The sequence below is a fragment of the Boleophthalmus pectinirostris genome, unplaced genomic scaffold, assembly GCF_026225935.1.
Source record: "Boleophthalmus pectinirostris isolate CB_2022bp ecotype Guang Dong unplaced genomic scaffold, ASM2622593v1 HiC_scaffold_19, whole genome shotgun sequence".
Taxonomy (NCBI): Eukaryota; Metazoa; Chordata; class Actinopteri; order Gobiiformes; family Gobiidae; genus Boleophthalmus; species Boleophthalmus pectinirostris.
The window spans coordinates 9,414,281-9,426,726 of record NW_026571140.1 but is presented as its reverse complement, the minus strand read 5'-3'; the positions used below and the strand labels follow the sequence as shown (position 1 = coordinate 9,426,726).

Genomic DNA, 12,446 nt, shown 5'->3' with positions numbered 1-12,446 from the left:
GTTTACTTTACTAAATTGTTTTGTTGTTTGTTTAGAGGAAGGAAACTTGTTGAAGCGACACATTTGACATTTTCACTGTTTTGAGGATTAAAATGTTTTGTGTTTCATATGAACTTTGCATGAGAAGTGGTTTAACAAAAGTCATCATTTGGCCATTATTTTTATTGAACCGTATCGAATCGATTTGAAATATACCGTATCGAATCGAAAGCTCACTGTATCGAGATATGTATCGTATCGTGGCCTATGTATCGAGGAATTGGCAACTTCTTAATAATGCCCAGTCAAACTTATAACAATTCAAAAACTCAAACTAGATTTTTTTTAAATATATATTCGCATTTGGACAATATTATGATAGATCAGAAATGTGCAAAAAAGTTCAGGAAATACACTTACAGTGCCAACTCAAGCCTGCAGGGGGCACTCAGCTAAATTTGCTGCCCTCACCATTTCACTGCCTCAGCTTAACTATTGATGATTCATTTCTCCCAACATGGCACACAGCTGTTCACAACCACTAGCTGTGTCTGTATTCCAGCATCACATGGAAATATTAAATGGAAAAAAGACATTTGAAGGCGAAGAACACAAGTAGCCACAAGAACAGCATTGGACAGGGGGTGTGGGTGTGCGTGCGCCTGGGGACTTTTTTTTTTAATGCTAGACAATTTTTCCTGTTTTCCTAAACCTTTTAATGTCATTGAGTTGGCTAAAAGGCAAGGCAAGGTTTTTCATTATTAGCAACCAGTTGAAGCTGCTTAAACCACTCATATGGTACGTCTGGTCCTGATCACTTAAAGCTACCATCTGTAATTAGACTGGCTCACCTACCCCTGTTGTCTTCTCACATATCACCTCTAGATGGTACCTACGTTACAGCTGTTTCACAATGTTCCAGTTTTGGACTGATAAAAGAGCAGAGAGCACAGGTGAGTCTGAGAAAAGGTGAGAGGGAGGGATGAGGGGGAACAGGTTTCGCATCTACTGGTGGCAAAAGAAAATCAAATAAACTTACGGATGGTAGCTTTAAAGCCATATATGTTATGCTACAAGTTAGTTTAATGTGTACTCAGCTTTTTTCTACCATCTTATGCTTGGTATTCTATATGCAGATCTACAAGCTAACCATTTTAATTGACTTTAAGATTCAGAAAAGTCACGATTAAGTATGACTCAATTTGTCGCAATACATCTAAAAAAAATGTTCATGGAATTATTTGGAAAGTCCTGATCCAGTCTTTTCGGCTACCGATCTGATACAGATTTTTAAAATATTTGCAATTCCCAGCACCGATCTCATCCCGATACAGATCAGCCGTAGCTGCAGCGCGGCACGATGCCTCATTACACTCTTAGTGGCTGCTGTTGTTTTGAAGAAGAAGACTTGGAGTGAGACATTCACAGGGGTGTAGTGGGTGTGGTATGCGGGGTACGCCATCCACCCACTTCTCCCAAGGTGAGATATAAAAAATAAAAAATATAAAATAGCTACAACTTAAATGTACAACTGGAGCTATTGGTAATGGTGAAAACAAACTGCATAGGCTCTGCAATACTGTCATAGTGACCTGTGACATGAAGGGACCAGGACTAAAACAGGTCTAAACCAGGTCTAAACCAGGTCTAAACCAGGTCTAAACCAGGACAGAGTGTGGGGATGGGCTCGGAGGTGCGCCCATGTAGACCGCTGGATAACCACAGGCAAATGGACTGGTACAGGCAAGCCCAAGAGTAGTCCTGGTTTAGTCCTGGTTTAGACCTGGTGTAGTCCTGGTTTGGACCTGGTTTAGTCCTGGTTTAGACTTGGTTTAGAGCACAAGTAGCCACAAGAACAGCATTGGACCAGTCCTGGTTCAGTCCTGGTTTAGTCCTGGTTTAGACTTGGTTTAGACCTGGTTTAATCCTGGTTCAGTCCTGGTTTCGTTCTGGTTTAGTCATGATTTAGTCCTGGTTCAGTCCTGGTTCAGTCTTGGTTCAGTCTTGGTTCAGTCCTGGTTTAGTCCTCCTGGTTCAGTCACGAATCGCATACCCCACTAGACCACTGGGCATTCTTGTTTACAATGTGCACTCTGAACAGAATCCTTTTTTTGTTTGACACATATATTGCAAAATATAAAGATAAAGAAGACAGAAAAGCATTTCTTTCCAAAAATTGTTCAGCCCTAATGAAGTGTTCAACAAAGTCCAGAGGTGGTAGTTGTGAGTCTGACTTGGAGAGGAGAGCTCAGTGGTTTCTGTACACCTGTGTGCTGCTCTCAAACACAGTGTCAGCACAATAATGATTAGTCAGAGCACTGCTTTTATCCAACACACTGTGCTCTTTTTAGAGAACCGCCTGTCCAGACACATGCCTGCAGCCTGCCCAGTGATCCTCCTGCCAAGAGCTGCTCTTTTCTACACACAAACAAGCTCCTGAACGCACCGCTCTCCACACAAGCTGCTAAAACATGCACGGAGGTATAGGCCATGTGTAGTGTTGTTTATGATCTGCAGGGGGAGTAAAGAGCACTACACATGACCTATAACCCAGTACATGTTTTAGTGCTGTTTACGGTCTGTAGGGGGAGTAAAGAGAGGTACCAAATAGGAGCCAACATAACAATAAAAGGATAAGAAAAAAAAAAAACTGTTGAATATACATGAACATACACTACCAGTTAAAAGTTTGGACACCCTTTTTCATATTTGCTTTTCCTTTGTTTTCATAAAAAGGGTGGCATTTTCGAGGAAGTCCATATTACACTATTTTCTGTCTATGTTACAATATCGTTTCTTCATCAAAAACATACACCCGGAGTTGTATTTTGTTTCATTCACACAAGTTTAACACACAAAACCTGTATATTTAGGCTGTATTCTCATCTCAAACTGAAAACACTTCGTTCTACATTATGGTGTCATGTGTAATACAGGGAGTGCTCCACTGTGTTTTTAACGCCATTCACCTTTACTACAATAATTTGGATCATTTCAGCCCTGTTAAGCTGAAAACTAAAGAGCATTTTGAGCTTTGGAGATGCAGACGGACAAGTGATGCAGGTTTAGTCAAAAATGTGTGAATAAAACAAAACACAACTCCAGATATGTTTTTGATAAAGATGTTAGAACGTAGCTTGAAGCTCACAAGAATCAATATAGTCAAATAGTCAAAACACTCTGAATGAAAAGGTGTGTCCAAGTTTTTCCTGGTAGCATACAGGATCAGTGCCAGCTTATGTTATGAAATTCAAATTATAATTGCAGTTATTGGCTCTGTGGTCTTTAATGGACAGTAAAAGTCTGTGGTTTGGACTTTCATTATAAATTTGGATTAAATATGTGTGTTAATTGACATTAGCGGGAAGCATTCCTTTTTCTATTATGTAAGCTGAGGGTTATGTAAAAAGTTAATATTGTCGGTGTATTTGCATGTCATAAGAAGACATAAATTCTGCTACAAAAATTGGATAAATAAAAAAATGGAAAATATAAATAAATAATTACCAGTACTGATAAATGGCTACCGATACTGAGCAAAAATAAACTTTCTTTAGACAATAGGATGTGATTTTCAACATTAAATCATAGATCATAGATCATAGAATCTTTTTTCAATATTCATATGTGCTCTTATATCTGGTCCATGTCTATGTGCTCTTATACTTGTTCTAATACAGCTCAAGATCATTCTAAAACAATTGCGGAAAGGTTCATTTCTGTCCTGTGAATGTGACTTTTTTAATATTGATAGCTCAAATTAGTATTTAGTGTTGATACTACTTGTAGTTTTAGTATTGATCAATATCAGAGTTCTTGACACTTTTCATAACCCTACTCACTCACTCTTCAACTTTATTTTACACTGCTAACCAGCCTGTCCAAAAATACATTCTTTTTGTGTTTTATCATGTGTTTTTTATTGGCAAAGAAACCCAAAAAAACCAGGAGACAATTGAAAAACTGAATGTTTTTTCCAGTATAGAAAAATGTAAATGTATAACTCACGATTTTAACTTTAAAGTGCGTATGACAGGTTTTGATGATTCTCTAATTTCTACTTAAAGGGACAGTCCAGAATTTTGGACATAGGACCTCATTTCCTAGTGAGCCAGAGTGTTGGAGACGTGTGGAGACACTTTTTAAAATATTCCATCCAGTCCTTGTATTTGCAGAGGTTGCTGGTGCTAGGCTAGTGCATGTCAATGGCCATAGTTAGCCTACCACTAAAACAATCTTTCCCATTCCACAAAACACCTGAAGCAAATCCATTATTACACCAGGCTGTCGATGTAAATGTCTGTGTTGATAGAATAATGTTTGAAATAAAACTAACCTTGCATGGCATGAATTGTCACATGTTGAGGGACTATTTTCTCAGCAGCAGCGGAATTTTACTTTGCTGGTAAGATAGGTGCTGGGTGATATCAGTCCGTGCTGCCAAGCTTTCTATCAGGAAGTACAACTCACTGCTGCTGCTCAGACATAAATCCCAGGCTAACTATGGCCATTGACATGCACTAGCCTTGCACCAGCGACCTCTGCAAATACAAGGACTGGATGGAATATTTAAAAAAGTGTCTCCACATGTCTAATTGACTAACTAAAATGAGGTCCTATGTCCAAAATTCCGGACTGTCCCTTTAATATGGTGGGATAATACCTGTTGTAAATAAATTATATTTTTATCCAAATCAAGAAGCAATTTGTGAAAAAAATGTTGAAACAACTGTTGAAAATTACAGAAAGTAGAGAGTTCTCAAATATCAGGGAGAATTCTACACAAAATGTTCCCACAATTTACACTAAATAAACACATTTAGCTGATTTTTTAAACATTATTTACATGTTTTTGTATGTTTTTACTCTACAAATAATATTTTTATGAACATTAGAGGAAGTGTAATATGTGGTTGCGAGGTAACGTTTATGGAATTTCCTACTGTGATATCATTCCTGCCAGTCGGGAAGTAAAAATTTTTGATCCACAAGGGAAATTACTTGGACACAGTTGCTCACACATGACAATATATTATAATAACAAAGAGCAAAGTAAAGCAAGGTAAAGTAGTAAAGTAAAAAAGTAAAGTAAAGTAATAGTAATAGTAGAAAATAGTAAGTGTTATTTTTTATTTTAATAGTAAAAGTTTTTTTGTTTGTCCAACTCTAAGTCTAAAATTTAAAACCTAAAATTATTTCCAAACTGAAAAAAAAGAAAGAAAACAGGTTTAGCTAAATCTCAAATGTAATGATCTTAAAGTGTTTTAATAACATTTGTAGTCTAACCTGCATAGGCACTTTAACTGTCAATAAAACACAACAACTATAAAAACACCCAGCAATCAGGATTCAGAGCACAGTGATTATGCAAAAATGTGACCGTTACAAGATAAAAAACAAGTTCCAACAGAATCTCGGCACAATGCGATCAGCACAAAAAAAAAAAAAAAAAAGAAAAGTAAGCAAGACATCTATTCTGTCCCTCATGACTCATCGTGTTATTGCCTTTCTCTCTTAGTCAGCACTGGGACAATCAAACAAAACAAAACCAGTTTGACAGTTTCACAAAGCACAAGAGAAATATGTCCTCTGCTTTTGAACCACATTCAAATGATGCTGAGGAGATTTGACAGGAGCCACGGTTGGCATAGCAGCACCTGGGGACCGCTCTCTGGGTTTTGAGTCTTGGTCCGAAACTAGAAGTTAGTGTTGGTTTAAATGTTCTTCTTATGTTTGTGTGAGTTATCTATGGTGATCCTGCTGATGTCCTCTATAGCTATTCTCCTGGCCAAGATCTTGTTCAAAGTCTGGAGATGGGTCCCATGGTTGCTAATGTTAGAAAGAACAGTATGGAACACCTGTTGAACTAACCATGACTCGTATAGCACATAGGAATGTTGTTATCCATTCATGAGCCTATAATAGTAAAATGATACGAGTTTAGAGTTGGGGCTGGGCGGGAGAGAGTTATCAGGCTGAATCACAACAGGTCAGGTGTGTGATAAACCTTTATTCAGACCACTCATTTGATTTGAGTCATAGACTGTATAAAGAAGTAGGGATAGACCAATGAGATTCATTTGGTCTTCTGATATTTTATGTTATTAGGTTCTTTTTACAGACCAAGAGAATGACTCTTAATTTAAACAAAGAAGACTTGTAATTCGATATATTGTGATGGTCCATCATATTTTTAGAACTCCGACGACACAATATCACGATATTTCGGTTATTGTTACATCCCTAGAAGTATATAGTATACAGTCTGTGATTTGAGTGTGGTCTCTTCTATGGTCCAAGGACATATGTCAGGGCTGTAATGTAATGTCATGGGCAGAAGCATTGGATCAGATGTCAGATTTTCTCAAAACTTCAGGCTATCCCATAGAACACTGTTCCCCAAAGACTGGGTCGTGACTTTCAGGTGGGTCACAAGAGATTTTTTTTGGGTCGCCTTGTCACGATCTGCATGTAGGTCTGCATATAATATAGATTTCTAACACGTGAGAGAAGTAGTGAGTCAGCGAATCCTATCTGACTGCCTTGAACAAGTGTTCCTGCAGCTGAGAAGTTGAGAAATGCTTACTTGGTTGTCCAAAACGAAGGGTGATAAATCAGCAAAGGTCAGTGCACTTCAAGATACTTATGGAAACCTTTTATTGCTGGTTCAATTACCGTTTTTCATTGTTTAAAACTTGAGTAACACTAATGGTTCAGAGAGACACTATCAGTCAGTCAACAATAAAATATCCTCATTAATGTTCAATAATGGTCAAATCCACCTTTATTTTGCGATTTGCTAATAATGTCTATTGACTTGGGTTGCGAAGGTTTGTGACTTTTAAAATATGGGTCCCCAGAAAAGAAAAAAAAAAAAAATTAAAAAAAAAATTTGGGAAACACTGCCATAGAACCATAGACTGTATATACTGTATATCTACAAATGGACATAGCTTACCCCCCAGCTGCCATGTTCCATATAGAAAGTCAGCATAGGGGCGCTTCCAGCTACTTCTGACTGGCTCTATTGACATTGGAATATTGTCACCCCTCTCTCTGTAACTGCTGCAGTGAGCCTTGTCATTTTGGTCTTAAAACGTTCATATTAACCCGCTCTACATGATCCTGATGTTATTATTTTTGCTATTTTGTCCGTAAATTAATTCCAGTTCCCAGTATAATGGACCTGGCCCCATATTCACTCCTATAACAGCTAACGTCATGAGCTTCATTTTACTGGAGTCGAACACTATGGGTGACGTCACACTCCCTCAGTTCACTTCTTTATACAGTTTATGTTATAAGTTCATCATGGTGAATAATCGGGATGCTCGAAATTCATAAGGGAAGTAGGAATTGATTTAAGACTTCTAAAAAATAGACTAGTTCTGCTTTCCAGGGCATTGATATTTTAAGATTGAAAGAAGAAGTGAATGTGCTATCCGCCTAAACAGTGACATGTGTGAATAATATTTAAACAGATGAAAAGTGTAAGTGGGAAGTGAGGCGTGCAGACATTTCACACCAGCAAGGAGAGACAGTGAGCAGGCCGCTGTGTGGGAGGACACTGACCGGTACAAGTGTTGAACATCAGGAAACAACCAATAAGCCAATCAGACCACATTCTTCTGCGGGGGAGTGGATCTGACCGCTCTACCGATGATGTTTATGTCAAGAGAGGGATTCGAACCGCAAACCTTCAGATCAGTGAACGAATTACGGATACACAATAGGATTAAAAACAGCTTTGGTTTTTCTCAATAATACTGTCTGAAACATAACTTGGATGATAAAGTTCAGCCTTGTATTCATTTTATGACATTTACGTTGTATTCTTAACACCATCAAATGTATCGAAATACCACCAGTTACTCAAAATTTTTATTCTGAACGTGTATTTTTTTACACATGTAGAATTACTTGATATGTTTCCCAGTACTAATTGTTGAATGATGGCCCAAATGCCTGAGACAGATTTATATAAAAAGGAGAATGGAATGAACCAGAATGTTCAAAGGAAACCTCATCGAGATTCCACACCAAAACTTCTGCAAGGTTAAGGAATTTAACCTTGCACCTTCTTGCTGTGAGGCGCTAACCACTCTCTCATTATCTCCTACTCCCTCCACTACATTGCTAAGGTCACACTTTGTTGTCCCTGGTTGCCCATCCTTCAATGCTTTTGGGGCAACCTGTCAAGAGCAGTGGGACCAATCTCTGTGATCTTGAGCTAGTCTTGGTCAGGACTACCTTAGCTATCCTAGTTTGTGCATGTTTTGGGTTGAGTTTCCCTTAATGGGATGACCAAAACAAAACTTCATTGAATTCATGGAAAGCCCTAACACAGTTCTTGAATTCAGCTATACACCTTGATGGTTTGATGCCTAGCTCTAGCCATAACCCCGACACTAACCCTAGACACAATCCTAACCCTAGCCTCAACCCTAACCTTAGCTCACACCCAAATCCCAGCCTTAACCCTAACCCAAACTGCCACCATTCTATTTCAGACTCCCTGGCTGTCCTACATCATCCACAGATGGGACAGTCCTCCAGCTATGACACAGAGGAGTCAGATCCTTAGCCCTCTCGAAATCACAGGCTCAGACATGCAAACAAGTGCACTAAACAATTTCACAGGCCATTAAAGCGCTGACAGACGAGCAGGCAGAGATTAGGAGTTTGATTTGGGAATGCTCCGCTCGAAGGCAGCCCTCTCTCTGGTTGGATTCCTGGATGCCAGATTCCAGAGATTTGGGCTTGGCGCTGTGCCCGGCTCCTAGGCGGCTCAGGGCCTCCTCTTGGAAAGTGACAGCTGCTCCTCGCAGCATAGTGGATAGAAGTCTTTCCAGGGAAGCAAGGGAGGCTGTAAGGATTTAAGTATGGCGTCCCCAAGCTCAAATGAAAAAATAAAAAAAAAGATATTATCTGATAAAAGGAGCGTGTCTAATGTTGTTTTGAATGAAACTTGAGGAAAATGTGGAAAAAGCGTACGCACACTAGTTCAAGTCCCAGCACTGCGTCACATGCCTGCTTGGGCATGATACGTCATAATATAGCACTAATGCAAAATAATGGTGCTATTCACTTTACATTGTTATTAATTCACTCTCTATACTTGATGATGGTGAGCTATTCCAGGAGCCACAGCTATTCAGGCTGAGCAGGACTGGGTCTGGTAAACACTTGGAGAGGAGGCTGTCCCCGGTGCCACAGTGGGGCTTTTGTGTTGTGTCCTTAGGCAAGGCACTTCACTCACCTGTTATGGATGTGGTGTGTGCATGAGTGTTGGTGGTGTCTGGAGGGATTGATGGTGCAGATTAGCAGCCTCGCTTCCATCAGTCTGTTCCAGGGCAGCTGTGGCTACAATAGTAGGTTACCACCACCGGGTATGGAGTGAATGAATAATGCACAGAATTTTAAGGCAACAATTAGTGTCTGAAAAAGCACAATATAAGACTTCATCATCATTATTATTAACCATAATCCACACCAATAGCTGTTCGAATCACTAGGGCTTGGTATCACCAACAAGCACTTACCATACAATACATACTTTGATACAGGGTTCACCACAACATATGCTAATAAAACTAATAAAAAGGCCTTAAAGGTTTACAATATAGATATTTCCCCTATAATTTCATGCACACGATTGCCTTAGCATCAGAACAAAAAATTGGTTCACTTCAGCAGGTATTTAAGTGTATAACTCAACCATTTATAATGAATTAACATGAGTCATATGTACTGTTAAGAAATCTATTACAGTATATTGCTATATCAACATTTACAGCCTTATCCAAACGCTACTAAATATCCACTCACACACCATGTTACACTGAGAGGGTGAAATGTCTTGCTCAAGGGCACAATAGGATGCACTGGTTGAAGCAGGCATCAAACCACAAACACTAGATTCAAGGCAGATTTAGATTTATGTTCTCTCTCTTTTATGTAGAAGACATAAATTATACTTAAAGCTGCACTATGTAACTTTTTGGTTGGGGGTTTGCCTGGAATGTTCCACAGTATGACATTAAACAGCTCGACCTTACATTTATCCAATTACTGGTGGTTTTATAGCACGATAATACCTACAAAAACAAGCATTCTGACTGTGAGCGGGGTCGCCTCTCCACAGATCTGACCTGTAACTTGGTCTGGTTTGGTCTTTATGAAAATAGAAAGATTTTTATACCATACTGTGAAATATTCCATACAAAGGAATAACATCTCCATGGAGAAAATTTTACATTTGATGGACACTTCACCGGAAAAGTTACAAGATGCACCTTTAAGTAAAAGTATAAATAGTATTACTCAAGTAAAAGTACAAAGCAGGTACTACAAATAAGAGTAAAAACTAATTTGGGAAAACTAGTCAAGTAAAAGTATTTGTAAGAGCTGTCTGGACACACCATGATTTATAGTTTCAAGTCGATTTAATTGCAAGAACAGAGAATTTTGTATTTTTGGACCAACCACAAAAATGAGAGAAACTAATTCAGATCTGAGCAGAGCAAATGTTCAAATCATTTAATAATGTCATAAATCTTTTGTCACTAGCAGACTAAAAGGAACCAAAATGTGAAGTACTGTTACACTGTCAAATATATTACTCGAGTATGGTGTCTGAAAACTACTCAGAGAAGTGCAATTGTATGAAACATTACTCAAGTAAATGTAACTGTATACTACTTACCCCATATATTGCCTCCATTGTTGACCGGTCACTATTGTGCTGCTGGAGGATGAATTAAAGGTTAAGGACAGATCTCCCCACAGGGACTATCACAATCTGTCTTAACCATAACCTTAACCTATTACCTGGTACAACATTCACTCACTGATAACTCTGTAGATAACTTCAAAATAATTACTGCCTTATCACTTTGTTCAGAGACATTAATAGCCTTCTGTGTACGTAAGCACACGATCCTTAAAAGGGCCTATATTGCATCATTTTCTGATCATCACAAACATACCTGGACGTGTTTTGTTTCACTCACACATGTTCAACACAAAACCTGCATATTTCTCTTCAAGTGGTAATACAAGATTTGCTCCACTGTGTTTTTAAACTCCACACACCTTCACTAGAATCATTTGGATCATTTCAGCTATGGAACTGACATTTTTTAACTGAACCACTACATGACATCACAAGGTGGAACAGAGCATTTAGAGCTCTGGAGGTGCAGACGGACTGATAATAAATGTTACTCAATTCATGTGTGAATAAACACAACTCCGGATATGTTTTAAGCAGGTAACGGCATTATAACATGACCTAAAGCTCACAATAATCAATTTTGTGTAATATAGACCCTTTAATATTCACACTGAGGATCTATCGGTTTTCTAAAAAGCAGGAGATGTATTATCTTAGCTTATGATAATATCAACTTATAAACTATAGGATCCTGTTGCAAATAGCCGTGCTGCTCGTAAGTCATTTCAACTTGCTTCACTCCCCACCACTGCCAGCAGAGGGCGACATGCATGGCACGCTCTGTCTGTCTCTATCACAGTACCAACATTCCAAAACATGACAAACAGTCATTATGTGATAAAACATGAAATCCTGTTGTAAACACGCCCAGTAGCAAAGCATTATAAAAAAAAAAATGAAAAGGGCACTACAAGAAGCTTAAGGTCATTGTGACTGCACTATTCATAATCAGTGTGACAGAAACAACAGCGTACAACAGCGACCCTCAGCACCTCCAGCACCCCGCGGAGCTGTCAGGAGTCAGGGCTGAGGCAGGTGCAGCGCTCAGTACACACACAACACTCCAAATACCCATCAGTCACACTCAAATGTTATCAACAAGGTTACACGAGACACAGGTGCGCATATGAGACATTAGAAGTATCCACTGTTAGAAATGGTTCATGATGTTAGTTGGACAGTAATTTAGAGAATCTTATTGGCTGGTGCTGGGAAGCTTCGATGATGGTTAGAATCTTCCCTGATGCCGGGCTGAGCATCACCTGAATGAGAAATGAAGTGGACGTGGACACTGTGCCATAAGCTTTTTGGTCAAAGTGGTGCGTCTCGTGACAGGGTTCAGCTCCGTGTCAACTGTTCCAAAGGCTCGCGCACAAAGCCCGTTTGTGCGTGGACCTGTTGGACAGGAGCTGCGGGCGGCACATGTTTCCTGAGCCGCTCCAAGCGCACTGAGGACGGAGCAAAGCGCCTATAGAACCAGGAGGCACGCTCCAGTCTGCCGCGAGCGCACACCTGTGGCTCTCCACTCACCCATTCATCACACACAGAGATGTTCTTACCGTGCAGTGCAGTCCTCGTGGAGCGGCAGGAGACAGCGGCAGTGACAGCTGCAGACAGCGTCAGACGCGGCAGGGAGACCTGAGTAGCCCGTGGCACAGAGAGGCAGAGACAGCGGTGGAGCGCAGATGTTCAGTGAGCAGGCGGTGTGTGAGCGCGCAAACACGCCATCTCC

At 39.7% G+C, this 12,446-nt stretch overlaps 1 protein-coding gene across 1 annotated transcript in view; it reads right to left on the bottom strand.

The window, feature by feature from the left end:
- The window catches only part of LOC110162588 (cell migration inducing hyaluronidase 1), a 139,609-nt gene extending 127,163 nt beyond the window's left edge, over positions 1–12,446 (bottom strand). Inside the window, 1 exon segment of the mRNA XM_020927486.2 lies at positions 12,274–12,446. The gene's annotated coding sequence lies outside the window, so the exon portion shown is untranslated.